At 33.7% G+C, this 15,258-nt stretch overlaps 1 protein-coding gene across 5 annotated transcripts in view; it reads left to right on the top strand.

The window, feature by feature from the left end:
* KCNN2 (potassium calcium-activated channel subfamily N member 2) overlaps positions 1 to 15,258 on the top strand; it is a 213,430-nt gene that overhangs the window by 82,847 nt on the left and 115,325 nt on the right. The window lies entirely within an intron of this gene.

Below are 15,258 nucleotides of genomic sequence, written 5' to 3'. Positions count from 1 at the left end.
GGAAAGGGTAGTAAATAATTAGTGAGGAGTCATGTTTGATTGCTTGGAAAGAGGGCAACTAAATTGCATTCTAATGAATGCTGGGGCTCTAGTCAATAAGACTTGACTCATTTTGCTGAGTTCAGTTCTGGATTCGGACATTTACTAGTTGTATGACCTTGGGCAAATCACTTAATCCTGTTTGTTCAGTTTCCTCATCTGTAAAATGAGAAGGCAGTATTTTTGACAAGAAAATCCCAAATGGAGTCATAAAGAGTCAGACATGACTGATAATAACTGAATAATTCTAATATATATATATATATATATATATATATATGTATGTATGTATATTATGGATGTAGAAAGTAATATGTATGAACAATTTATTCTTTACTAGGCTTTTCATAAAGAGTCAGATAGGGAAAGTATGCAACAAATTTAAAATTAATTTAAAAAACATAACTAAAGAGATAGGGAATGGGAAATCTTATGCAAAATGAAAATAGGAATTAAAAGCCTACAGGCTTTTGTAAACTATTTACAATGCTTCATTTTGCTGTTTGAGGTAATAGCTCAGAACCTGAATCTCTTTTCTGGACATGTCCAATATTGAATTATGTTTAGTAATCACTGACATTCTATTGATGAATTGCCTTTTGAACTTTTAGAAAATAAAGAAGAAATCATTATTGCCTTTACGGAGTTTATAATACAGGATAATAGAGTTTATAATATAGTAGCAAATATAAATAGGAAATGCCTTTTCATCTTCCTTTTTTATGAAAGGACACATTTACATAATAGTTTCTCTGAAGAAATTCTTTTCTACCTGGTGATGGTTTATATTAATGCAAATTCATTTTGGATTCTTTGTATTTTTTTTCTGCTGGGAAAATCAAAAGCACCTGGGAGGATAGCTTCCAGTGAAACATTTCAAAATCCAATAATTTGACATTTAGAGAATGATGAAACATTGTATCCCAAGTAAGGTTTTACTCTCAAAAAAAGAATCCTAGTCATATCTACCTTATTAGTGTAACTTTTTTTCAAATGCCTTTCTTACAGAGAATACAAATACTGTTACAGTATCTTTAAGGTCCAAAAAGAATGTAGAGAATAGCAACAGTTTGAAAAATGTCTTAGTATGAAATGTTTTTCCCTCTGGTGTCAGGGAGTGGGTAAATTTTCTATATTAGGTATGAACTGTTAATAAATCCATTGAGACACAGAGGAAGAAGATAAGGTAAAATATTTCTTATTAGTAACTGTTTTAAGTGTTCCATTACAAGGAAACAAAAAGAGATGAGTCTGTGAGGAACTAACAACTGTAATACATTTTGGAAAGACTTTACTATGTTTTCTGAAAAGAGAAAAAGGAAAAGGGAGTCATCTAGATTTTTCCTGCTAAGACACTGAATTTGGCCCTTCTCTTGTGGAAAAAATAAAAAAAGATTCTTAAGTAAACTTCAGTCATTATATGGAGTTAATAAATATATGCAAATGTGCTTCTAGAAAAGGAAAGATAAGTCATCAACTATAGAGGGTTTGAAGTGACAACTTTATATAGATACACAGATGTAGGGAATAAAGTTATTTTGTTAATAGAAAAATAAGGGTAATTTATATTGAGAAAGGGTTTTTTCCCCCTTTCTGATGAACTGGAGTGGGAACTTGAGTTAATTAATTTTGATAAAGAGAAAGAAAAGTTAAATCAGATCCCTATATCCTTCTAAAGTTCAGAAAAACTACTGATAAAGCAAATCCCTGAATCAATCTCTCTAGAGTTCAGAATGATAAAATTAACATTAATGATTTATTTAGGGGAGAAAATAAGTCAAATGGCTGACATACAAGGGAATGTGATCAACACAGATCTCATAAACATTACAATATGCATGGTCTTACATCTTAGATTGTTATTTCCCCCTTTCATTTCCCCTGGTCTTTCCTCATAGAATCTACATACAAATCTGAGAGACTAATGAAAGTAACTTGTGTGTTTACTGATTATTTAAATATCATTGGTTTGCTAATATAATATCCTACTTTGGGATTTCAACATTTTTAATATATATTGTAATGTTTTCAGAGTGAACATTCATAGAGGTTTCCCAATTTAAGGAGTACACTGAAAGAATATGAACAAGGACATTATAAGTATATCAAAAAGGAATTCCAAAAAAATGAAAGAATGCAGGAATAATTTAGAAAGTAAGATCAAACTTAGGGAGTCAGCTCAGTCAGTACTCTGAATTATATTTTCTATTAAATCATTCAGAAGTACCAACTACTTTAACAATAATAACCAGTACTCGGGAACTTATTTCTGAAGTAAAAGAAAAAAAAGAGGTCCTGAAATCAAGAAGTTTGAAAACTAAATGCCTGATAACAAGGAGTTTAAAAATCATATTTGGGACACAAAGAGAGAGATGGGCCACAATGAAGTCTCCAACAGTAGTAGAAAAGCTCTTTCTTTACATGAGACTTGAATTAGTTCCATTGACTCATGGAGAAATACTCCCAGTATGTCAGGCAATATTTGAATTCCTGGAGTTGTACAAAGAGATGTGGCCCTATGAACAAGTTCCAGCTAAAGTATTTCATTACAGACAAAAATATAAGTCCAGGAGTCAGAAAAAGGATTGAGGAAAACTCTATAGAGTTATAGAGCAAGTGTTCAACAGACCTTTTATAAAAAGGTGGGTTTCTCATTTGGACAGCATAGGGAAAATCTTAAAGGCCCTCCAAATCTGAACATGTAGTTCAGATTCAGCTGGTTCCTTCTACATATTTTATATGTAGACATATATATATGTATGTGCACTTATACAGGCAGTATGTATTATACACACATATATATATACATATATGCATTTCATATGTGTATAGGTTTGCATATGAGTATGTGTGTGCATATACATATATACCCACATGTATATGTATGTATGTATGTATTTGTGTATGTATATGTATACACACACATATATATATACACATACATATAGTTCTGTGAATCTAGTTGAACAATAATATTAGCAATATTGAATTTGACAACATCATCAAGACCAAAGTGGAATCATCATTCAAATTTCTATTCTTTATGGATAGCAATTCAGCCAAACTGGTAGTAAATGAAGTGATTCTCTCTCCATAATGCAGACATGACCAGAATTATTTATTAGCCAAAAGATTATATAAGGATAACTTATTTTAAAATATCCTCATGGATATTGAAATACCCTTATAAAATTGAAAACATCACTGAAATGTGACTGCAACATCCATTATTTTAGCATTGTGTGTATATATGCATATGTTTGAATGTATATTCATATATGTGTGATAGTCAAAATTGCAGATTCAAAGCAAGTATCACAAAGAAAAATCATCTGAGGAAATTTAATAGAAAATATGCTAGAAGGTAGGCTCATGAACACACTGTTATACCATCTAAATTATATTTGATAACATATCAAATGTTTGATAACATTTTCAAATGCAACTTGAAGTTTTCACTCTAAAATAAGGAGAGGGAACTTATCAGATGTCTCTGGGTCCTAATCCACAGGACCCTTCCATGGTCTGCATTAACAAATAAGATTTGCAAATAAAGTTATATTATTGTTAGTTACAAGCCTAACTGAAGTAGGAAGGACTTTTTTCTGGGCAAAAAGGGCATTAGAAAGGGCAAAAAGTTGCTAAAGAAGTGACCAGATTCCAAGGATACATGACATGAGCTCAGTGGCTGCAGAGATGTCAATTAAACCTTGGAATTGAAAAGTTGCATCACCTGGAAGGAGACTAAAACAGCTAGAATTATGAAACCCAGTCTATGAGTTAAAACATGTAAAATTAGATCAAAAAATAAATATGTATAGCTGTTATTTATCTGTTCTTTTTTTCTGCACGCTGAGATTTCCTCTCACTGTATTAAAATCATTTTTTGTACCTTAACCAGCTATTTGGGTCTGTGCTGTGCTGATGATCATCTGGAAAGTGCATTGGATCTGGAGACAGAGGACCTTGGTTTGAATACTGGCTCTGCTCTGTGGCTTTCGGCAAGTTACTTTAGCTCTCTCTGAGCCTTAGTTTCCTCATCTGTAAACTGAATGGGGGAGGGAAGACCTGGGGAGGATGTAAACTGGGGAACTCCAGTAGATTATCTCAAAGCTCTCTTGCAATTCTAAAACCTTTAATATGTGATGTCATGATTAATAGATAAGGGTTAAATAAGAGAATAAGGAATAAGACATAGGGTTTAGTACAAAGAAGAGGTGACAGAAATGATCCTGATCATACAGGATACCTTCAGTTTGAAAGTGCTCTATGACATAATGTTTTACATTGTGTAAAAAAAATGGAAGGTGAGAAAGGAATGATTTGGTGTTTATATTTATTGTTTTTTTTATAAGTTTCTAGTTTAGGATGTTAAGCACTTTTGAGTCAGGAAGAAAAAAATCAGACTTCCACTGCAGCTTCACTGCTTAATCTTTTCTATAAAATTGGAAATGCTTTGGATTATGATCCTATACTTTGTACTGCCTCAAGTCAAAGGACAATTTCTTTTTTTACTGAATAAGTTTTAACTTGTAAGTTTTTTCTTGGTCTTATTTCTTTACCTAAAAAATAAAGACTGTAGACTAGATGTTCTCTTAGATCCTTTCTACATCTACATTCTACATTCTTGAAATCAGATGTATTTATTTAAGGCACAACAAACATTCACTAAGCATGTACTATATGTAACATACTATGGTAAGAAATGGGTGATATGTTAAGGTAAATAAGGCATAGGCCCCACCTTCAAGCTTAGAATCAAATAGATCAGAAAGACATGTTATATTTTGTTTTTTATTTAAATGTGTGAGAAGAAGATAGAGTGCTACGTGAGGGAATTTATATAGGGAGAAATAATTTCCAACTGAGGGAACTGGAGATGCACACATTTTCTTATTGGCAAGAAATTTCTTTAATTGCATTTATTTTGGCTATTCTATTAAGGTTTAAGTTGAGTATCGTTTAATAGGGAAAAAAACAGTTGAACAGTATAGGAGATTGTGTTTAAGTCCTGGCTGTATCACCGACTTCTTAAGTCACCTTAAGTAAATTCAGTCATTTCTTTTTTGTTCACTTAGAAAACATTAAGTACAGTGTACTAAGCATGGGGGATTTAAAGACAAAAGATAAAATGTTGCTAAGATTGGGGATGTAGGATACAGATATATAGAGATAAGTAATATGAAAAGGGAGAGAACAGTAACTGGAATGGTTTAGAAAAGGCTTCTCAGAGGAGACAACGCAAATTAAGCCAGAAAGAAAGCCAAAAAGCCTCAAAAGTAATTAGAGAGGGGGCAGCTAGGTGGCTCAGTAGATAGAGCACCAGCCTTGAAGTCAGGAGGACCTGAGTTCAAATTTGATCTCAGACACTTAACACTTCCTAGCTATGTGACCCTGGGCAAGTCAGTTAACCCCAATTGCCTCAGCCAAAAAAAAAAAAAAAAAGTAATTAGGGAATACATTCCAAGATTGAGAGGCACCTTGTGTGAAGACATGGAGAAGGGGGAAAGAATGTGCAATTGAGAGAACAAATAAAAAGTTTATTTTGTTTAGAACATAAATCATGTGAATAGAAGTATTGTGAAATAGGTCTGGAATGATAGATTGTAGTCAGATTATGAAAGGTCTACAATCACTAGTTAAGAAGTTTATATTCTAGAAGCAATAGGGAGTTTCTGAAGCTTTTTGAAACAACAGTAAGAATATCAGACCTATACCTTAGGAGGGGTTTTTTTTTTTGATAATTAATGAAAATAGATTGCAAGAAATGAGAAAATTGAGAGTAAAGACACTCTAGACTAAATCTCCTCATTTGTAAAATAAGAAGCTGAGATAGTATACTTTTAGACAGTATAATATAACCAGTCACTTCACCTCTGACCTCAATTTCCTCATCTGAATAATGAGCAGGATAAACTAGAAAATCTTTAAAGTTTCTTTTAGCACTGATATTTTTGTAGCATGATAAGGTTTTTTTTTGTTGTTTTTTTTTTTTAAGTGCTGTATTTGGCCCCAGGCAATCCCTGTATGATTTTCAACAAGTCAATCTCTCTGGAATTCAATTTCCTCATTTGTAAATTAAGACTCTTTTCTTAAGCTCTTTCCAAATATATTTATCTATTTATTTCCATTTAAAGAAGCCTTGATTGACCATATGATTGATGTTTCAAAGTCCTACAGGGACTTTTTTTTCCTTTATTGGAAATAATTTTTTCTTTATTTCTTTCTAAAATCTTTAGTATCTGGAAAGTTACAAGAGAAAAAAAATCTAAATAAAGTCAGTAGTTGAATTTGGTTTATTTTTTTTATTTCACATTTGCAAGTTAGAGAAAATTAATACATTCTGTGTATCAGTGCTACTGACATTGTAAAATTGTATTGTAAAATACATTGTAAAATGAATACCTGATAGACATAACAAGTTCTAGGTCATATTTTGTGTTGAACAATAACATTCTTTTACATTGAGCAGTTTTTGGGGTTTTCTTACTTTCTTCACTGATTTTACCATTCACAATCCTAGGTAACTCTATATTTTGTATATTTCATACATTTCTACATAGCATTATTTTATTTCAGGTGGGGATGAAATGAAGTGTTAGTTTTAAGTCTCATCCACAGTTAACCTTGTGAGACTATAGGGAGTAGGGAGGTAGATGGAAAGCCACTTGTTTTATTAATGTTTCAGGGATATGCCTTTCATTATTATATTTTCTTCTACAATTATCAATACCAACAGTACACTGTAACAGAAATGTACAGAAACTTAAGGATATTTCCATCTACCATACCTGAGAACTAAGTTAAGGCCTTCTAGATAATGATCTATTAATTATAAATAATGTGAATTTTCTTTGTGTGTTTTTTAATGCTATACCATGAAATAATTTATAAATGAGGATTTTTAAATAAAAGAATAATGGCAACTTTTATAATTGTTTATATAGACTATTGGTTTTATGTATTATTATATATATAACAATAATAACAATATAACTATTGTTATATGATATTCTACAATTGGTATTGGTAGTCACTTAAATAATAACCTATGATTCCTGATTTTGAAAAACATTCTTATTTCATCCAGTTAAACCACCTGTTCAAATTAATTTTTTAAAAAAAATTATCTGTAGTATATTAATATTACACAATAAGAAGAGGCACATTTTAAATTCCTAATGTAGAACCTGTTCTAGAATACTACTAGCTGATATTCTCAGGTTTTATGGTTACCCTGTGGGATTATAGTTTATAAAACTATACCTCAGCATATTCTAATGAGTATGTTTTCCTTCCATAGTCAACCAGTAGATGCAATTAACCTCTTAGGCAAAGGTACTTAAGGTGGAATAGTTTTTTGTTGTTGTTGTTTTTAAAAACCCTAGCTAGAATTTTTTTCTACTATAAACCTGAAGCATACTTCTATATACAAATATAATCCATGCACATATTTTCCAAATGTAAAATACCACAGTAATGAGGCACTTATATAGGGAACAAATTCTCCTATATGTAGGCTTAAAAATCCTTTCTCTTCTGTGGAGTCCTCACTGAGTTCTCCATTCAATGAAGTACTTTTGCTGCACTGGCCAAACAACTTAGTTTCCAGAATCTGCTTCTCTCCTTAGCATTACTCCTTTTTTCTCCCTGAGGCAATTGGGGTAAAGTGACTTGTCCAGGGTCACACAACTAGGAAGTGTTAAGTGTCAGATTTGAACACAGGTCCTCCTGATTTAAGAGCTGGTGATCCACTGCACCACCTAGCTGCCCCCTTAAAGGTAGTCCTGGCAATTAAGAGTAAAGCTTTCTCCTTCCTCTCTTTTAGCCCCTCAGATCCAATCAATTCCCAAGATCTTTAATGACTGTCATCTCTTTTCTTTGATACCAGAAGTGTTCTTCCTTAAAACAACTTCCAGCCTCTCTATCCATCTATGCTTGAAGTATGTTCTTCAAACTCTCTTGAGCTATCTTTCCAACTACTATTGGGGTATCTCCTTCTGGGCAGTAGTTCTGTTATTAGGCACCATGGTCAGTAGAGATATGGAGAGCAGGAGTAAGTGCTTGGGGTTTATTAAAGAAATTAAGCATTAGAAGAATATTTAACATCTTATTCTATGACTGCAGTCCATAAGGATGTCAGAAAAATTGTCTGAACTCATGATACAAAGTGAGCCATCTTGGTCTGTTTAAAAGTAAAAACACATTCAAATATGAACATTATTTAGCTCTCTTGGAATGTTCTAATTAGAATGTTAGAGAGCAATTTTCAAAGACTAAAATATCTATATTGCTCATATTACCTGAAATAAGGGGCATTATAATATGATATCAATATAGTATAATATATGATATAATATCAATACATAGACATTCAACCAATCAAAAAAATTTGATTATTTTTGAAGAAAATATGCCAGAAATCTGACTAGCCAGTTAAAACTAGTTAATATTTCTCCAATGGATCCCTCTAATACTAGGACATATAAGAAGGCAGGTGCCAGATAGAGAATGTACTATGGGTGCTTGAAAATGCACAATGAACTCAATTGTATTCCAGAATCACTGAATTAGAAAGGACCCATCTAGTCCAATCCACACCAAAGGAATACCTGTCATAATATAAAATAAAAACAACTGCTTGAAAATCTCCAAGGAGGAGGAAATTACCACATTTCAATACCCCTATACACAGTATAACATCGTCTCTAGGATACTATCCCAATTTATACATAAATATATATATAGGTAAGAATGGTTACTATTCCTAGTCCCTAAGCTTACCTTGTAGATGGCCATACCTACTTCTATGAGAGCCTTTCCCATTAGAAACTGTCACTGCCCACTCTCCTGCAAATATACAATCCGTGAGAAGAATGAGCACAAATGTATAGTTGTAGTGAGGCATACATCTCATAGGAAATACTTAGAGCCAAAGTAACTCACATCCTCAGAACAGCAGAGACCTAGATATCTTTCCTCTCCTTATTCAGTCCTTTTTTTTTAACTCAACTCTCAGTTACCAGGACTGGCTCTTGATAAGTTAGTTCTTTCCTCTGATGTCAAAGATCTCTTTTCTTGAAGCTGCTTCCAGCCTCAAATGACTGCCTCTTTGTTTTATTGTTTGGAATATATGTCACTGCTTCCTCAACTATACCTCAAATTCTCTCAGATTGACATTCCAAGAATTGCATGTACCAGCCAGTACAAAGAGAGTCTGGTCTCCCCAGACTTCACCCCTTCCTTGTCAAGGTAAACCCTTACTCATTTCTCCATTGAGCTCCATCCTCAACAGTCTTTCTTTGATTGGGGACACCTAGACTTGGAAATTCTTGCAATTTTCAGCAAAGTTCCTAGGGAACCTTTTTTTACCTTTTCACCCTTCCAAGGACCCCTGAGGAGGTGAGGCTATGGGAAGGCGTTTGGCAAAGTTGGGGCATGTCATTTTTGTCTCTCTGTCTGTGTCTGTACAGAATGTCTGTCATGTAAGCTAGATTTTGATACCTGGAAAAATGAAGCCAGCAAGAAAAACTTCTATCCTGTAATTAGAACACTGGGAAAGATTTTTTTAACATTTTTGACTCCCTTCTTAAAAAAGAAAAGTCTGCATTTTTTTCCTGTGGGCCCCAGCTTTGGCCAAGCTGGGGGCTACAGAAATAAAGTCAATTATAATTATAAAAGTGCTAAAATAACATTTTAGCAGATTTTCAAAGTTTTGAGAACAATGGTTATGGAGTTTGGCAATTAGTCATTTTTGATTGCAAGAAAAATTCTTGGGACATTGGGAATAATTCTAGGAATTTACCCCATTCTGAAAGAAGAGAGTGGGAAAAAACTGGGTAAATAGCAACTTTTTGCTGACCCTTTCTTGACTTCTGTCTTGTTTGGAGCCCCCTTCTGCTCCATTGGGAAAGGAAAATACAATACATTTTACTGAACCCCAAAAAGTATTAAGGAACCCTCTCCTCAATCCTGATCACTCAACATGATCCACTCCCTGGAGTATCTCAGTTGTGGGGATTTTAACAATATCGATAAAGTCCATGTCCCTCTGTTAATTCCTTTCATCTCAGATCAGATTAAGAAAAAAAAAATGCTAAAGAAAGGAGGAAGCAGCAACAGTAGAGAGGGGACCCCACACACTTTGCCCCTTGACTTGGAAATGGGGTCAAACCTGCAAATTCTTTTGAGACACCTCACAACACTAGTCTGCAACCCCAATCTTTTGGGGACTCCTTTGAACCTCAACAACTCATCTGGGAAAAGAGAATAAAATCCTCCCCCAATTCATTAATCTTAGAAGCATTGTAGTTTAATGGGGGGGAAAACACCAACTTGGGGTCAGATGATAGATCTGACTCAAGAGTATAACTACAACATGCTTTATCCACATGGGTAAATCACTTAACCCCTTTATGGTCCAGTCAACTTCCTTACTCAATTGTTAAATGGTGATAATACTTATTTTCTTGAACAAATGTTTTCTCATTTCTTCAGTCTCTTCACTAGAGAAAGTTTCCTTTCTTGTTCTTTCTTTTCTTGATATAGCCATTACTGGATTTGTTGTCATTGTGGTTCCTTATTAAAAGACTTTGGTAGGAATACAGGACTTCAAGCAGGCACAATGAGCTCCTAAGGGTAAGGCAATTAGTTAAATATAGTTGATAATCAATTCTTGACCCTGTCTCCTTCTCCAGTCATCATCTGAGACACTGAAGTTTGTACTGAGGTTTTAAATGGAGTGGTTGAATCTCTATGTCCTATCTTCTTACTTAGTCCTGGATAGGAGGTTTAGTTGGAATCATGATGTTGCCTTGGTTCTTCCTTCTATCACAGGTCAGGGACACTAAGTCAATCTATGCCTTACTCTTCTTAAAATGTTGAGTAGGTTTGCTGAGCTTAAAGCTTGTGAACCAATGGACCAGTGGATGGGAAGATAAACAAAATAGAAAAAGTTAGGCCCTACACTGGAAAAAAAAAAAGAATAGAAATAAAGTTCTGATTGGGGACATAAAGGTTTGCTATGACATTTCTAGATAAGATCTGGGAACTGCTTGGCACCAATTCACATTTGGAACTTACTATGTGATCCTTTTTTGTTTGTTTTTTGGTGGGCATTGGTGGGTATTTTTCTTAATTTATCTCTCTTAGCTGTTGATCATCTTTTTTCTCATTGCTCTTGAGGTGACTGGAAAGCTGGACTTGGGTAGAACATTTCACCAAATCATTTTTTTCTGGAAGCATATTATAAATGTGCTTAAATCTCACTTGTCCTTAAAATATTTTCACTTGACTTTACTATTACCTTCCTTTCCACTTTTCCCATCTAAACTCATACAAAAAGTTGTTTTCATCTGTTACTCCCATATTTTTATCAATCCATTCCACGGACTTATGCAATCTATGTTCCTGTCAAAGTGGCCCAGTGACTACTTCCTGTACACATGCCATCTCTCACCATTTCTCAACCCCTTGGAATTTGACTTCTGTGATTGCAGCACTTGATTGAAACCACTTTTCACTTGGTCATCACTGATATCTTATTAATTCCAAGGGTTTCTAAAGTTATTACTACACTCTTTGGCTAATTCTCTTCCCTGATTTTGTCAACCTTGGGATTTTTGATACTGTTTTACCACTTACCGATATGTTCAATTGTTTTTATTCTCTCCTTTGGAATATCATCATTCACTATGCACTTTATTTTATTAACACATCCCAGGGCTTTGTCCTAAGCCTTCTTTTCTCTTCATACTCCCTCAAAGTTCTCATAAGGTCTCATGGGTTCAATTGCTATCTCGGTTGGAAGCAGATGCTACTTCATTCCTCCTCCTTCCTGTTTTCTCCTTTAGAAGTTTTGTGAAAATATTTAAAATTATCCTATTCTAAATTCTAGTCTCACCTTTTTTTTTCTTTAAGAAAAGTCAGTGAAAGGTTAGAAGCAAAACTAAGATCCCAGGAAATGGAATAAGGATTTTAATCAGATTTAGAATGGAAAATGCCTCAATACAATTAAGCTCTGAAAGCATTAGAGTAATGATCCTTCAAAAAGAGCTGAACATTCTTCTCCAAACCCTAAATGGATTAGGAAAATTATGAGAGAGTCTTTGATTCTACAGTTAAAGGAAGTATCTCTTGGATTTACCCTTGTTGACCTGGAAAAGGGAAACCTTGAAAGGAAATAGTCAAAGAGGAATTGATTGGTTTAGTAATATTATTCTTAATGCCAAAAATTATGTGATATTGTTTTGTGTAATGAGGCAGCCTCTTAATAGAACTGTTATCTAAACTCTGAACTTTTGCTAAGTATTGTGAAATATTCTTTAAGAATCCTATACATTGTGGCTTATGATAGAGCAATGCTTAAGGATATAATAGCAGTCTGTCAGTTTGGATATTTCTTTCTCTAGAAAGAAAGTGCTTAAAGTTTAAAATAAATAAATAATTAATTTAGAAATGTTAATGTTAGGCTTGTGCCTATAAGATGTAAGTCACAATATAGTTTTTCTATCATTATCTTTATAAAAGAGATTTACAAGTCTACATATTCAACTTTCATATCCCTCCTGAACTTGTCTTTCAGATGCCAGGCTATTTGCCTTGATATTTGATCCATTTGCATCTCTAATTCAACAGACATCTTTTATCTTTGCTCTAAATCTATTCTTACTAACTTTCCTATTTTGGTGGAAGAAGTGATGATCTTTCCAATAACCTAGATTCAAATCTTTTGAGTCGATTTTGATTTCTTTCCTCACTCCAAGTTCAATGTTTTGTCAAAGCTTTTCAGTTTTACCTCTGAATTTATGTCCACCACTTTTTTATATTTACCAATCTACCATCTTAATTCAACCTTACATTACTTCTTGCCTGATCCACTAGAATAACTTTCTGCACTCAGATTCTCTACTCTCCATAAAATCCTTCACTTAGTTAACAATTGGATGTTTTAAAAGCATATCCCATGTAAGGCATACATAGAGATTCCCTTAATCTTGCTATCATTCACAAATACACCACCTTCTGGCCAGAAACTGGAAACTATGTGGATGCCCATCAATTGGAGATTGGCTGAATAAATTGTGGTATATGAATATTATGGAATATTATTGTTCTGTAAGAAATGGCCAACAGGATGATTTCAGAAAGGCCTGGAGAGACTTACATGAACTGATGCTAAGTGAAATGAACAGGACCAGGACATCGTTGTATACTTCAACAACAATATTATATGATGATCAATTCTGATGGATGTGGCCATATTCAACAATAAGATGAACCAAATCAGTTCCAATAAAACAGTAATGAACTGAACCAGCTACACTCAGCGAAAAAACTCTGGGAGATAATTATGAGCCACTACATAGAATTCCCAATCCCTCTAATTTTGTCTGCCTGCATTTTGGATTTCCTTCACAGGCTAAATGTACACTATTTCAAAGTCCGATTCTTTTTGTACAGCAAAACAACTGTTTGGACATGTATACATATATTTTATTTAATTTATACTCTAATATATTTAACATGTATTGGTCAACCTGCCATCTGGGGGGTGGGGCAGGGGGAAGGAGGGGAAAAATTAGAACAAATGTTTGGCAATTGTCAATGTTGTAAAATTACCCATGCATATATCTGGTAAATAAAAACTATTTAAAAAATACACTACTTTCATATTCAAAAATTCCAAAATTACTTTATCCAGACATAATTTTCATCTCTCTCTGATTTATAAAACCTCACTCTTCATCCACACCATAACTGCCAATCCCTTGACCTCCAATGCACTCAATTCTCTACCAGCCCATCCTCTTGCATCAGCCATTCTCTTTTCTTTTCTTCTTCTTGACTTCTTGGCTCTTTAAATAATTGACCTTTACATTGTCCTCCTATGTTGAATCTCTAACACCTTATAATATTGCCAGTTTTAACCTGAAAATCCTCAGTTTTGTGTTACTCCCACCATCTTTGCTCCTACGTACATGCTGCTAAATAAAGATGGAGAATATCATGCAACTATTCTGATTGAGTCCATTACAGATTTATATTATACAACCTCAGATGGGCCTTCATTGCTCTTAGGCAGTCGTCCCTTATCAAATCACTATCCCATTATCCATATCTTTGAAACCTTTTCATCCCTCCTCAAACCTCTCATGATATCTCCTTCTCCCTTGACCTTCACAGCGAGAACATTGCTTCATATTTTACAGAAGAAATCTTTTTCTCCTTTCCTATTACTCAGATGCCTTTTATCCTTATCTCCTCTTCCACTGCAATCTCACAAGGAAGATGAAATGATTTCAGTTCTTCACAAGGCTAATCTGTCTACTTGTTTAAGGAATTCCATTATAGCCTGTCTCTTCATTTCAACAAAGGTCCATTTCGGGGCAAGATAATCCTGTCAGTGACCCAACTAAACACTGGGTTGCTACCAAGGACCTGGTGTTTTGCTGAGCTTTATTTACCCCATCAAAAGCACTCAAAATGTTCTCAATGTCAGATTACAAAACCAAAATCAAGTTGCAATCATCACTAGAGAATACTAAATCTTTTTTCCTCTCAGATTCAAAAATTTAACAGCATTTAGGAAGATATTCAGTGTATTGTGATATTAAATATCCATGATTTAAATATAATTTCAGTAAGGCTAAAATGTTCTGAGAAAGAAATCCTTTAAAACCAAGACTAAATATAGTTTTACAGTCATTAAGGAGCATATCACTGGTCATAGACTTGGATTCAGAAAGTTGAAAGAAATTTAAGAAGATAACAAGTACACATCCCTCATTTTAATGATCAACTGAGGTTGAAAAAATTTAAATGAGTTAACCTGGATCATTTGGGTAAGTCAGTACCTGGTATTTGTAATATATATAAATGTACACTATTTCAAAGTCCGATTCTTTTTGTACAGCAAAACAACTGTTTGGACATGTATACATATATTTTATTTAATTTATACTCTAATATATTTAACATGTATTGGTCAACCTGCCATCTGGGGGGTGGGGCAGGGGGAAGGAGGGGAAAAATTAGAACAAATGAATGAATAATGAATAATATTGAGAATGAATAATATTCAGATTTGTATGGAACTCTTTTCTAAAATCATTTAGTTTATTTTAGTTGCTGACTGACTAGCTCCACAGTTAATCAACAAGCATTTATTAACTACTTAGATGTGTCTGACATCAGTAGTATTTTTAGAAATCATTCTGC

The sequence above is a fragment of the Sminthopsis crassicaudata genome, chromosome 1, assembly GCF_048593235.1.
Source record: "Sminthopsis crassicaudata isolate SCR6 chromosome 1, ASM4859323v1, whole genome shotgun sequence".
NCBI classification, from domain to species: Eukaryota; Metazoa; Chordata; class Mammalia; order Dasyuromorphia; family Dasyuridae; genus Sminthopsis; species Sminthopsis crassicaudata.
This window is presented reverse-complemented; position numbering and strand designations above follow the sequence as displayed.